The sequence below is a fragment of the Mirounga leonina genome, unplaced genomic scaffold (assembly GCF_011800145.1).
Source record: "Mirounga leonina isolate KUSES-001 unplaced genomic scaffold, KU_Mleo_1.0 Mir_178, whole genome shotgun sequence".
NCBI classification, from domain to species: domain Eukaryota; kingdom Metazoa; phylum Chordata; class Mammalia; order Carnivora; family Phocidae; genus Mirounga; species Mirounga leonina.
The window spans coordinates 17,191,926-17,204,117 of NW_023270464.1; the positions used below are offsets into that span (position 1 = coordinate 17,191,926).

The 12,192-nt window shown below is 39.3% G+C and overlaps 1 protein-coding gene across 3 annotated transcripts in view; it reads right to left on the minus strand.

Moving 5' to 3' along the window:
- Nucleotides 1–12,192, minus strand: part of CHD2 (chromodomain helicase DNA binding protein 2) — a 119,190-nt gene that overhangs the window by 101,784 nt on the left and 5,214 nt on the right. The window lies entirely within an intron of this gene.

Sequence of the window (12,192 nt, forward strand, 5' to 3'; positions counted from 1 at the left end):
GTTCCTGATTTCAAGCTATACTATAAAGCTACAGGCATCAAAACAGTATGGTACTGGCATTTAAACAGAAAAATAGATCAGTGGAACAGAATTGAGAGCCCAGAAATAAACCCAAGCATACACAATCAACTAATATTTGACAAGAAAACCAAGAAAACTCAACAGAGAAAACACTGTCTCTTCAATAACTGGTGCTGGACTAGCTGGATAGCCCCATGTAAAAGAATCAAACTGGACCCATATCCCAGACCACTCACAAAAAATAATGTAAAATAGATTAAAAACTTAAATTTAAGACCTGAAACGATGAAATTCCCAGATGAAAACATAGAAATAAAGCTCCTTAACAGTAGTCTTAGTAATGATTTTTTGGATATGACATCTAAAGTACCAGCAACAAAATCAAAAACTCAAGTGGGACTACATCAAACTAAAAAGCTTCTGCACAGCCAAAGAAACCACCAACAAAGTGAAAAGACAACCTACAAAAGGAAAAATATTTGCAAATCATATCTGATAAGTAGTATCAAAAATATAGAAAAGAACTCCTAACAACTCAACTCAATGGCAAAAACCAAACACATTAAAAATTAACAAATTAATGGGGTACCTGGGTGGCTCTGTCGGTTAAGTGGCTGCCTTTGGCTCAGGTCATGATCTCAGGGTCCTGGGATTGAGCCTGCTTCTCCCTTTCGCTCTGCTTCCCCCTCATGCACACAGGCACACACTTTCCCTTTCTCTCTCAAATAGAGTATTTTTTTTAAAAAATTAACAAATTAGGGATGCCTGGGTGGCTCAGGTCATGATCCCAGGGTCCTGGGATCGAGCCCCACATCGGGCTCCCTGCTCAGCGGGAAGCCTGCTTCTCCCTCTTCCACTCCCCCTGCCTGTGTTCCCTCTCTCACTGTGTCTCTCTCTGTCAAATAAATAAATAAAATCTTTAAAAAAAAAAAAAAAGACCAACAGGTATATGAAAAGATGCTCAACATCACTAGTCAGTAGGGAAATGCAAATAAAAGCCACAATGAGGATTCATCTCACACCTGTTTAGAATGGCCATCACCAAAAAGACAAGAGATCAAACAAGGGTTGGCAAGGATGCAGACAAAACGGAACCCTCGTCCACTGCTAGTGAGACTGTAAACTGGTACAGTCACTATGGAAAGCAGCATGGAGGATACTCAGAAAATTAAAAATAGAACTATCCTATGACCCAGCAATCCCACTTCTCGAAATATATCCAAAGGAAACAAAAACACTAACTCAAAAAGATACCTACATATCCATGTTCACATGTTCATGGCAGCATTACTTACAATAGCCAAGACATTGAAACAATCTAAGACAAATACTAAATATCATACGGTCTCACATATCTGTGGAATCTAAAAAAAGAAATAAACTAGTAACTTTTTTAAAAAACTTGTTAAAAAAAAAAAAGAGATTAGACTGGTAGTTACTGGACACAAGGGTGGCAGAGAGAACTGGAGGAAGGTATTTCCAAAAAGTACAAACTTCCAGTTGTAAGATAGGTAAGTACTAGGGATGTAACATACAACATGATGACTACAGCCAACACTGCTGTAGGATATATTGGAAAGTTTTAAGAGAGTAAATCCTAGGAGTTCTCATCACAAGAAGAAAAAAAAAAAATTTTTTTTTTAACTGTATCGGTATGAGAAGATGGATGGATGGATGCTACTGTAGGAATCATTTCACAGTATATGTAAATTAAACCACCACGCTATATGCCTTAAAATTATACAGTGACATATGCCAATTATTTCCTCAATACAACTGGAAAAAGTAAATATGATACTTCCTTTAAAAGAAAAAACTCTTAATAAAGGTATAACTCAATTAATTTGCATACTTCTCTCCTAGGAGGGCAAGTTCCTAAATGTTAAAATAGAAAAGCAGTATTTTTTTAAAAAGGAAAAAAAAATATTTAAAAACCAAAAAACTATAAATACCTCCACATTTAAATCACTGACAATCTAATTATTCCCTCAAAAGACACGATTAAATTTTATGCAGATTTGTTATAAAGGCCTAATCATAATACTAAATCATTATCAATACATAATTGTAGCTTGTGATGCTGATTCAGACCAGGAGATGTGGAAAATCCACAAGACTCGACTAAATGGATCAAATTGAGTTAGTGGTGGGGTGGAGGCAGTCCTTTAATTAAGCTTTCACCTAAACAAATAAGAGTCATAAAAAAATACCTGATTTCCAAAGGCATTAATAGTGATAAAGCAATTAAAAATGGAATATTGGGGAATCCATCACATATACAGAATCCTCACGAAAATTTAAGTGAATCTTAAAATTACTCAAAATCTAATTTGCAAACAAGTCTTGTAATTTAGGGCTGAGCAATCACAACACGGGAAATACACTGTAAAAAATAACAAAAGGGACTCATCAAAACTGTAATTTTATTTTGTTTTTTTAAAGATTTTTTTATTTGAGAGAGAAAGAGGCAGAGGGAGAAGCAGACTCCCCGCTGAGCAGGGAGCCCAACATAGGGCTCCTTCCCGAGACTCAGGGATCATGACCTGAGCCGAAGGCAGATGCTTAACTGACTGAGCCACCCAGGCACCCCAAAACTGGAATTTTAGATTCCAATAGAAAATAAATGCTTGTAAAAAAAACTTTAACACCTCTTTTCACTTGTGATTAGAAAAAGATTTGGTATCTCTTCAAAACCCTTTTTGAAGTTCGCAAAAATGGAGTGATGAAGTTTATTTTACAACTGTTCTTTGAAAGCAAGTGACATTAGCTATTGTTCCCATTTCAATTTTATTATCGCTGTTTCCCGAATGGCCACAAGAGGTCAGCACAGCAACACTTCAGTTAAAGAAAAGCAAGCCTGTGGGTCCTCTGCCCAAGAGCTGCCATTTCAGCACTTGGGGTAGTGTTTATTTGCTGAAACTTACAAAATGGCTGAACTGTTTGGCAGAGGATGGGTTTTTTTAATCAGTGAAAGCAAAATCTGGAAAAAAAAAAAAAACAGAAAGCAACCTACACTGAAATTCCTTAAAACTTACTTCCAGACTAAATTCTATCAATGATTTAATAGGTAATATTTATGGAGCACTTAGGTGTCAGGCATATGCAAAAATTTTCCTCTAAATCTTTATAAAAACCCTCTAAGACAAATTATCCTTATTTATAGAAGAGGCCTAGCCCAAGTGTATATACATGATGTCATCCCACAGCCCCACAGAATGGAATTCACATTGTCCCACCATCATACTTTCTTCAGTTAAACAAATCATTGAACCACCCACAGTTAATGCAGAGCAACTCCTCAAACACTTCTTTGTGTTTGGGAGGATGGAAAGGCAAAGATCATTAAACCATGAGTTTCTGACTGATAAAGAATACTAGATGCAGTTCCTTAAATAAATGGAACTGCATTTAAGACCTTTATTAAGACCTCCTCCACCAATGGTAGGTTCAAGTCCTACCATTCTGAAGAATACACGAGACACATTATAAACAAGGTTAAAAGACAAGTAACAGTTTGAGAAGAGGAATTTCAATATAATATGAGAAGAATTACACAGATCAAAGAAAAATCCATAGAAAACTGGAAGGACGACACGGGACATCAACTACAGAAAAACTTATGAAAAGGAAATTAAACCTCAGGGGTGATTTGAGAAGTGTATTATTACAACAGATTATTTCACATTCAACTGCTTTGTAGAAATTAAAATGTATGATAATACTAAGTGATGCAGAGAAAATAGGCAAGATAGTACTCATACACTGTTACTGAAAAAGCAATCGGCAGAAGCTTTGCAAAGCAACTTGCCATTTTCCAGTAAACCTCAAAATAGCCATATGAATCATTCAATTCAATCTGTGGATATATAACCTGACGAATTATTCAATTTGTGCAGGAGGGGGAAGTATAAAAATGTTCATGGCTCTGCTCATAAAGACCAAAAATATAAAGGAAATAAATGTAGATTCATACTACGCAATCAACTACAAGTTAGACTAGGAATGCATTAGATCTATAAACATCAACACGGCAATTTCAAAACTATTAGATTTTTAAAACACATTATGCAAACAATGTAATTTTTAAAATGCCAACTTTTTATATGCCAAGTTCATGAATGGGACTAAAGAGAAGGGGTAAATAAGATTTTAGCCATATCTAATTTGTTTAGAGCTTTAATTGTATTCTTTGCATTTTTCTGAGTTTTTCTGAATTTCTCAAAAAGGACTGTTTCTAATATTGCAGAATTGATCAGTATTCAGGAGCAGACCTTTCTGGGGTCTGACAGTTCCTCTGGAAGTTACTTCAAACACTGGTAACACCATGGCTCCTCTTACCAGAAAAGGAAAAAAAAAAATGCACACAAACATGCTGCTTACAGTTTCAAGAGATAAAAACTGAAGTCTCATCAGCACCTCCCAGATTCAGAAATTCAGTGCTAACAAGGGAAAAACATCGACCTGTAATAAGCATGCTCCTAACATTCTCAACTGGAGCCCAAAGTCATCTTGTCTTGATCATGCTACCTCTGCTCCCCCATAACCAATTAACACTGAGTAGTCCTAAATGGCTCAGGAAGCATCAATCAAATGGCACCCATGCACACACCACTAGGAAAAAGTGAATTAGAGCAAGAAAGCCTGGATGAGGTACAAACCAGATAACCATTTCACGAATAGCTACCCAATTAGATCTGCCAGTGCACTAAGGATCCTACAAGAACATTAAGACTTTCTAATCCACCGAGTAGTGAATGCAGGCACGGGGGGGGGGGGGGGGGCCCTCTTTCTATAACCAACCATCTCATGTGGTGTATTTACCACCACTTTAGAGCCCTGCGGACAGATGGCCTAGTTTGACCACAAATTCCTTTCAGCCCTTTGGGTCTTAAACTTTTCTTTCCTTACTAACTTTTAGGCTATAATCTTAAGACTTCCATAAGGTAGCAAGTCCAACGTTCAAAGGAGGTTTAAAAGGCCTGAATGCTAACCTCAATAGTAAATGATTTCTGCCCAGTGTCATAGGACGTAAGTGGGGTCCCTGGATCAAGCCACAGAAAAACAATAGGAATGGTGAGAACTCCCAACCTTTTTTTAAAGATTTTATTTATTTGACAGAAAGAGAGAGCACAAGTAGGAAGAGCGAAAAGCAGAGGGAAAGGGAAAAGCAGGCTCCCCGCTGAGCAGGGAGCCTGATGTGGGGCTTGATCCCAGGATGCTGGGATCATGACCTGAGCCGAAGGCAGACACTTAGCGACAGAGCCACCCAGGCACCCCCCGACTCCCAACTTTCTTAATAACAACCAATATTCACTGTGGCAAGCACTTTGCTAAATATTTTAGACCACAGTTTCTGAAGCGTGGCATTATTGACATTTGGGGCCAGATAATTCATTATCTGTTGTGCAAGGCTGTTCCGTATGTGTTATAGGATGTTTAGCAGCATCACTAGCCTCCACCGAGCAGATGCCAGGTGCACCCCAGACCCAACCAAAAATACCTCCAAACACTGCCAAAAGTCAGGGATGGGGATGTCCCTAGTGGGAAACCACTGCTTTCAGAAGCATTATTTTATTCAATTCTAGCTTCCCCAAGAGACACATACCCTACCCTTTCTCCTTTTTTAAAAGATAAAGAAAAAAGCTCAGAGGTTCCTGCCCAAGATTTTACAACTAAAATGCAGAACAGAGGGCACCTGGGTGGCTCAGTTGGTTAAGCGTCTGCCTTTGGCTCAGGTCATCATCCCAGGGCCGCACCAAGCTCCCTGCTCAGCGGGGAGGGGAGCCTGCTTCTCCCTCTCCCTCTGCTGTTCCCCCTGCTTGTGCTCAATCTCTCTCTCTCCCCATCTCTGTCAAATAAAATCTTAAAAGAAAAAAAAAGCAGACAGAAACCCAAATTCCTGTCCCAATTAGCCCTTATTTCCCAAAACAGCCTCAGCAGAAGAAACAACCGTGGTTGTTCAACCAGGTTCCTGAGCACCTCCCAAACCCAACTGAATTCAAACTTACAGGTGAAAAGTCTGTGAATATGTTTAACAAGCACTCAAAGTGACTCTTAGCAAGTAAATCTGGGGACTTAAATGCCTAAAATGCTATAAAGCTAAATTCAAAGAGAAAAAAAAATTTTTTTTAATCAAGCAAGGGAAATAAGAGAATTTGACCCATCACTTGCCTCCCTCAAAGTCACAACTTACCAGCCATACACTGGCTCTATTTGAATGTCAAATAGCTTCTACTGGAAATGAAGACACTCAAGATTTTCAACACCCACCACCCACCACAATCAAGAGCTGTTTCCTTTCAGAGCATGTCTACAGAACAACTGTTTCCAACCCTGGCTACACAACAGACCCACCTGGAACGCTCTGACAATGCCAATGATCTCCCCTGCCCTACTACATAACCCCTAAAATCCAAGCAGGTTTGGGGCCTTTAAAAAAAAAAATTCTCAATGGATTCTCATGCAAAAGCTATTTGGGAAGTAAGTATGGGAACTAAGTTTAGAACAAAACAACAAATTAGAAGCCCCCTCTTCATAATCCATTGCCAAATCTAAAGTGGGGGTGGGGGGAGCAATGGGAGTCAGACTGCAAAAGGACACAGTTCTTCTGAGACTTCCAGTACCGCCCCCTCCCAACCACCCTCTTTCCTGGTGAGTCCCCAAGCACCCTCATGGGAATCACTTCAGCAGCCACATATTAACTAGAAATTCTTTATGCAAAACGATGACTTTTTGAGCAGCACTGAGTTTCCGGCATCAATCAACCCTACAATGCATTCAGATTTTGAGTTTTTGGTTTCTTTAAAATGCAGTTTTTTAAGAGAAACAACGTATAGGATAATTCCAGATTTGTACCATTTTCCCCTACCTACAGTTTCCTCTTAGCCATCTAATTTGATGGCAACTTTTGACAAGATGCTTAAGTGACCCCTGGAACCAACCTATCAGTGTTTGAATCCAATTCTACCATGTTCTCCCTCCCCACAATGCCTCAGTTTTTCTATTGGCAAAACAGGGATGGTAATCACACCTACCTCATAGGCTTGTGAAGACAACCCACTTAACACATATATAAAGGACTTGTTCTAACAAGTTCCAGGCTCACAGTAGGCTCTATAAATGGCAGTTATTGTGTCTTTCCAAAGCAAACAACTTAGTTTTCATTGAAATATCTCTCACAATCATCTTGTCCATTGGTTTGGTATGTAACTGAAATGCAAAATTACCAGCGAAACCAGCATAAACAAATTTGAGAAGTAACTACAAATCCTTGTTATGTATACAACTCCAGTGAAGGAACACAATGGGATGGGTATAAAAGAGCTCAGCAGGATGCAGGACCACCCACAGCCTTTCAAAGGAAGAGAGCTCGGTGACAGTTAATTTGGGGAGTTGGCTAACCAGAAGGAGGGCACTAGCATTTCTGCTACACTAACCATCACATTAAATAATATACACATTTAAAAAAAAAAAAAATCTTAAAATTTAGTACCTGTCACAAAGCAGTCAAAAGAGTGTAAATCTACTCCAGTATTCTCCCCTAAAATTCTTACCACATGCTGTTTTCCTTTATGATAAAATCCAAACTGAAAGATAACCAGCGTTATGGGTACTACTTGGAAATAAGCCATACAAATGCCATTCTCTGAGGTTTATTATCATATTCTGTTCCTTTTTTTTTTTTTTTTATGCTGGTGACAATTCACAACCCACCAACTCTAAATAACTGCTCCACAGCAGAGCCCACATCCACTGCTTTAGACAGTTACCTGTATCAGCTGGAGGGAAAGGGGATTCTGAATGGAATGTAATTGCATTCAAAGTCAATTCTGGAATCCAAACTTTTAGAGGAATCTAACAAGGGCTAAGTGGAGAATTATAGTAAGAAAGTGACAGCACTAGAATTTAAAGCATGTGGGACAAGAATTCGGAAATCTTGGGGTCGAAAGCTTCCATCAGCACACCACATGCAGGACGAGGCATGACCTTTAATGCAGAAACTGTTCCTCCTCCATCACACACAACAACCCTTAACAGCACCCCGCCCACTTTTGCTTCCAGACCTCCAAAGGCAAGCTGCTAGTAAAATTGCCCTAAAGGGGCACAGAGACACGCAACAGGAACATCAAGGGTTAGAAAAGAATCCAACAAGAGTGCTCTGTCAAAAGATTCAAAACACATGCACATTTAAAATGCATGTAGAGCTTTGGAAAATTAACTCAATCCTAAGGAGCTGGGCTGGACTGGAGTACTCTTTAAAGATTTTATTTGAGAGAGTGAGTGAGAGTGCGCGTGTGTGCAAGAGAAAGAGGGAGAGCACAGAAGGAGAGGGAGAAGCAGACTCCCCACTGAGCAGAGAGCCCCATGCGGGGCCGTATCCCAGGACCCTGAGATCATGACCGGAGCCAAAGGCAGACGCTTAACCAACTGAGCCACCCAGGCGCCCCTGGACTGGAGTATTTTTAAGATGCCCTCCAGGTCTGCTATAGGAACAAGTAATAGAATTCAACTCACGGGCGCCTGGGTGGCTCAGTCGTTAAGCGTCTGCCTTCAGCTCAGGTCATGATCTCAGGGTCCTGGGATCGAGTCCCACATCGGGCTCCCTGCTCCGCGGGAAGCCTGCTTCTCCCTCTCCCACTCCCCCTGCTTGTGTTCCCGCTCTCGCTGTCAGATAAATAAATAAAATCTTAAAAAAAAAAGAACTCAACTCACTCACAAACCAAAAGGAAAGGGAATGAAGAACGTTAAGAAAACCAACAACACAGAAATCTTAAACCTAGACTACAGTTCTAGCAGAATAAAACTGGACTTTGGGCATTATGCTAAGTCAAATACATGGTGCTATGGTGAGGGTGGATTACTAAAAAGCAAGCCACAGCCAACTGGACATTGGTTGTAAATATTACTGCAGTTACATCTATATCCAAACAGCACGGCTCCTTGGATTCCTTATTCACTCTTGCACAGCTTGAGAGGGGAAATGAGGCAGAGGGAAAATCAGGGCAATAATCACTCACTCCAGAAGGGGGTAAAAGGTACCTACTCAGTGTGACTGCCAAGAGTTGGGCTGTGACTCACACAAGAAGCTGTTCTGGTCCAGAAAGAATCATACACTCCCTTCAAACGGCTGGCTTTCTCAGAAGGAAATTCTAGGAGAGGATCAACTGAAAACACACTCAAGGTTTCAACTAACTAAAAGGGGACTTGCCTTCATTTTAGAATGATTTAGACAGATTCCTGTATCAGCCGGAGGGAAAGGGGCCTAAATTAGGCCTAAACGAGCTCTTGTGGGAGGCCAGGACACCAAACTCACTCTCAGGGACAATCTGGCTCTTAACAAGGAATTTAGTTCAAGAGGGGGAAGAAACTAAGATAAAGCACTGGAAGTAAAATATTACTCATAGCTTACATTTAAAGAGCACTTTGAATTAACAGGCTCTTTGCTAATAAGCACTTTATAGACATTACTTAACTTCATAACCCAGTGAAGATTATCATTATCCACATTTTTAAGTGAGAAACCCACAAGTCCAAACAGTGAGTACTTCAGAGGCCTAAATTGGGAAAAAAATTTTCAGGATCCAGGTAAACATTGCACTAGTGTGTATTAGGTATACAGCTCTTGCCAGATATGGAAGTTAACAGTTAAACACATCACAAGTAACAAAATAACTCATTAAATTGAATCCAAAGTATAAAATCAGGACCATCCTTAGAATGATGCCTTAGCCAAGGCTCATCTGCACCATTTCCCCAAACTAAGGGAACTCTCCAGTAAAGGGAGTTTAAAGTACTTTTCATTATGGAATATAATCCAGATGATGTCACTGAATTAACCAAAAAAGGTGCCCCTAGCCAAATATCTTAACAATAAAATACTAAACAGGAACTGTTTCAAAATGTACCGTGAAAGGCTTCCACACATCTAGGTTCTCCATGATTTATTTCACAAAGCAAAGGCTCATTCCCCACCTCATAAGCTGCACTCGAACTTTTTCTAAAGGTCTCTGTCCCCAGGCTTGCCCTACCAATTAAAGTTTAAACTGTTTAAGGGGAAAGGTCATAGCAGACCTATAAATAACGTGTTCCAACACTGTACTAAGTTACTTATTACAAAATAAACATACAATAAACCTTAAGTCTAGGAATTTGATGGCATTTGGTATTTGATGGGTATTTGATGATTGAGTCAACTTTTCGTTCTGGCTTTATACTAATAACACTAAAGCTCCAAAGCAATAGCAATCTTGCTAAGGTATAAATCTGAATTCAATGCCGGGGCAGGCTAGAAGACAGGAGACAATTGCTCACCTATAACAACAAGCACCCAGCAAAATTTGGCAGCATAGTTTATTTCTATACTAAATAATTCTTAGGTGATTTAAAAAAAAAAAAAAAACTTTCTTCACTAATGTGACCCCCACCCCTCAAGAAAGCCAACAGAGTTCTAAGGTTTGCAGAAAGAACCTAACAGGCCTTAATAAACAACAACAACAAAAAAGGCTCATAAACAAAAAATTTACTAGGTGTCACACAGAGCAGTCACTCAATTTTTGTCAGGAACAAGTTTTTATAGGAGAAAGTATAGGGAGTTTGGAAATCCCAGGGGCCTCAAGAAGTTATTTCACAGTTGTTAAGGATTTGCTGTAGGAGGGAAGGGAGAGGAGTAAATTAATTATAAAGTCTGTGAAAGGTGTCCGGGGGTGGGGGGCTCAGTCAGTTGAGCATCTGACTTTTGATTTCGGCTCAAGTCATGATCTCAGGTTTGTGAGATGGAGCCTTGCGCTAAGTGTGGAGCCTGCTTAAGATTCTCTCTCTCCTCTCCATCTTCCCCTCCCCCTGAACGCTCTCTATCTCTCAAAAAAATAAAAAATAAAATGTTTCAGATACTGTCAGAGAAAAGTCAACAAAACTTCCAGATTCACCTCTCAAACAATAACCTGCTAAAACTTTCACAAAATTCTTCATCAAATACTGTTTGATCACGTTCCCGTGAGGACTTAATCTTTGCAGATGTTAATTTCCAAGGTGCCAAATATCAATTGGAAACTAGGTTTTAAAAAGCCAAAGAAAAGGGCACCTGGGTGGCTCAGCTGGTTAAGCGACTGCCTTCGGCTCAGGTCATGATCCTGGAGTCCCGGGATCGAGTCCCGCATCGGGCTCCCTGCTCGGCAAGGAGCCTGCTTCTCCCTCTAACCCTCCCCCCTCTCATGTACTCTCTCTCTCGCTCTCAAATAAATAAATAAATCTTTAAAAAAAAAAAAAAGCCAAAGACAGATTAAATCAACACTTTTCTTGCCATTTCATGCCATTCTGCACACAGAAGGAAAAGGCACAGAAGTCTAAATGAAAAGCCTGCTTACTCTGGTTCTTTAAAAAGTTCACTGGCTCCAAGGGACATGCAAACAGTTCATAAATAAATTGCTGTTATCATAATATGCACTTTAACGCACATCGTAATGGTATCTATACTTTGGGCTAAAAAATCAACAGAGTAGTTTTTATCCTGGAACATGAATGCAATGCCACTTAATTCTTAACCTAGTTTTTAGGAATTTAAAGACATCTAGTAAATAATAAAAATTTAATACAACCAACCAGAATTCAATCTCAATACACAGAAAGAAACTTCGTTCTTGCTGCTTTAAATGCACTTCTGGAGTTTGAAATTCCAGTTAATGGTCAAGTTCTACAAGTATTTACTGCTAAGGCTAATTCTTTTATATTTAATTTATACCTGAGCATGTAATTTAAAAATCTCTTATCAAATCTTTGATGAACCAAGTCTATAAAATAAAAATCCAGTTTCACCTAAAGTTTCCATGAACTATTCAAAGAATTCTTCGTAAAGAATCAAGACTAAGCGAACCTACAAAACCCACTGTAACAGTGAATTTTACCTTTTTTAAACTTTATTCAGAGATGCCCAGGTAAACCTTTCCACCTACAATCGACACCTCTCTTGAAGTTAACATATTTTACTCAGTAAGAAACATCTAAAATATGGCCAACTACCTGACAACTGTTACTGCTAAAAAATACTCCAATAGCATAGAGGGGGGGAAAAAAACACACCTTTTTGTCAGGGTACAGCAGGAAAACATAATACAGCCTTTTCTTCACACTTAAATTCATTACTTGTGACTGAATAATGAAATCATCATTGCTAAA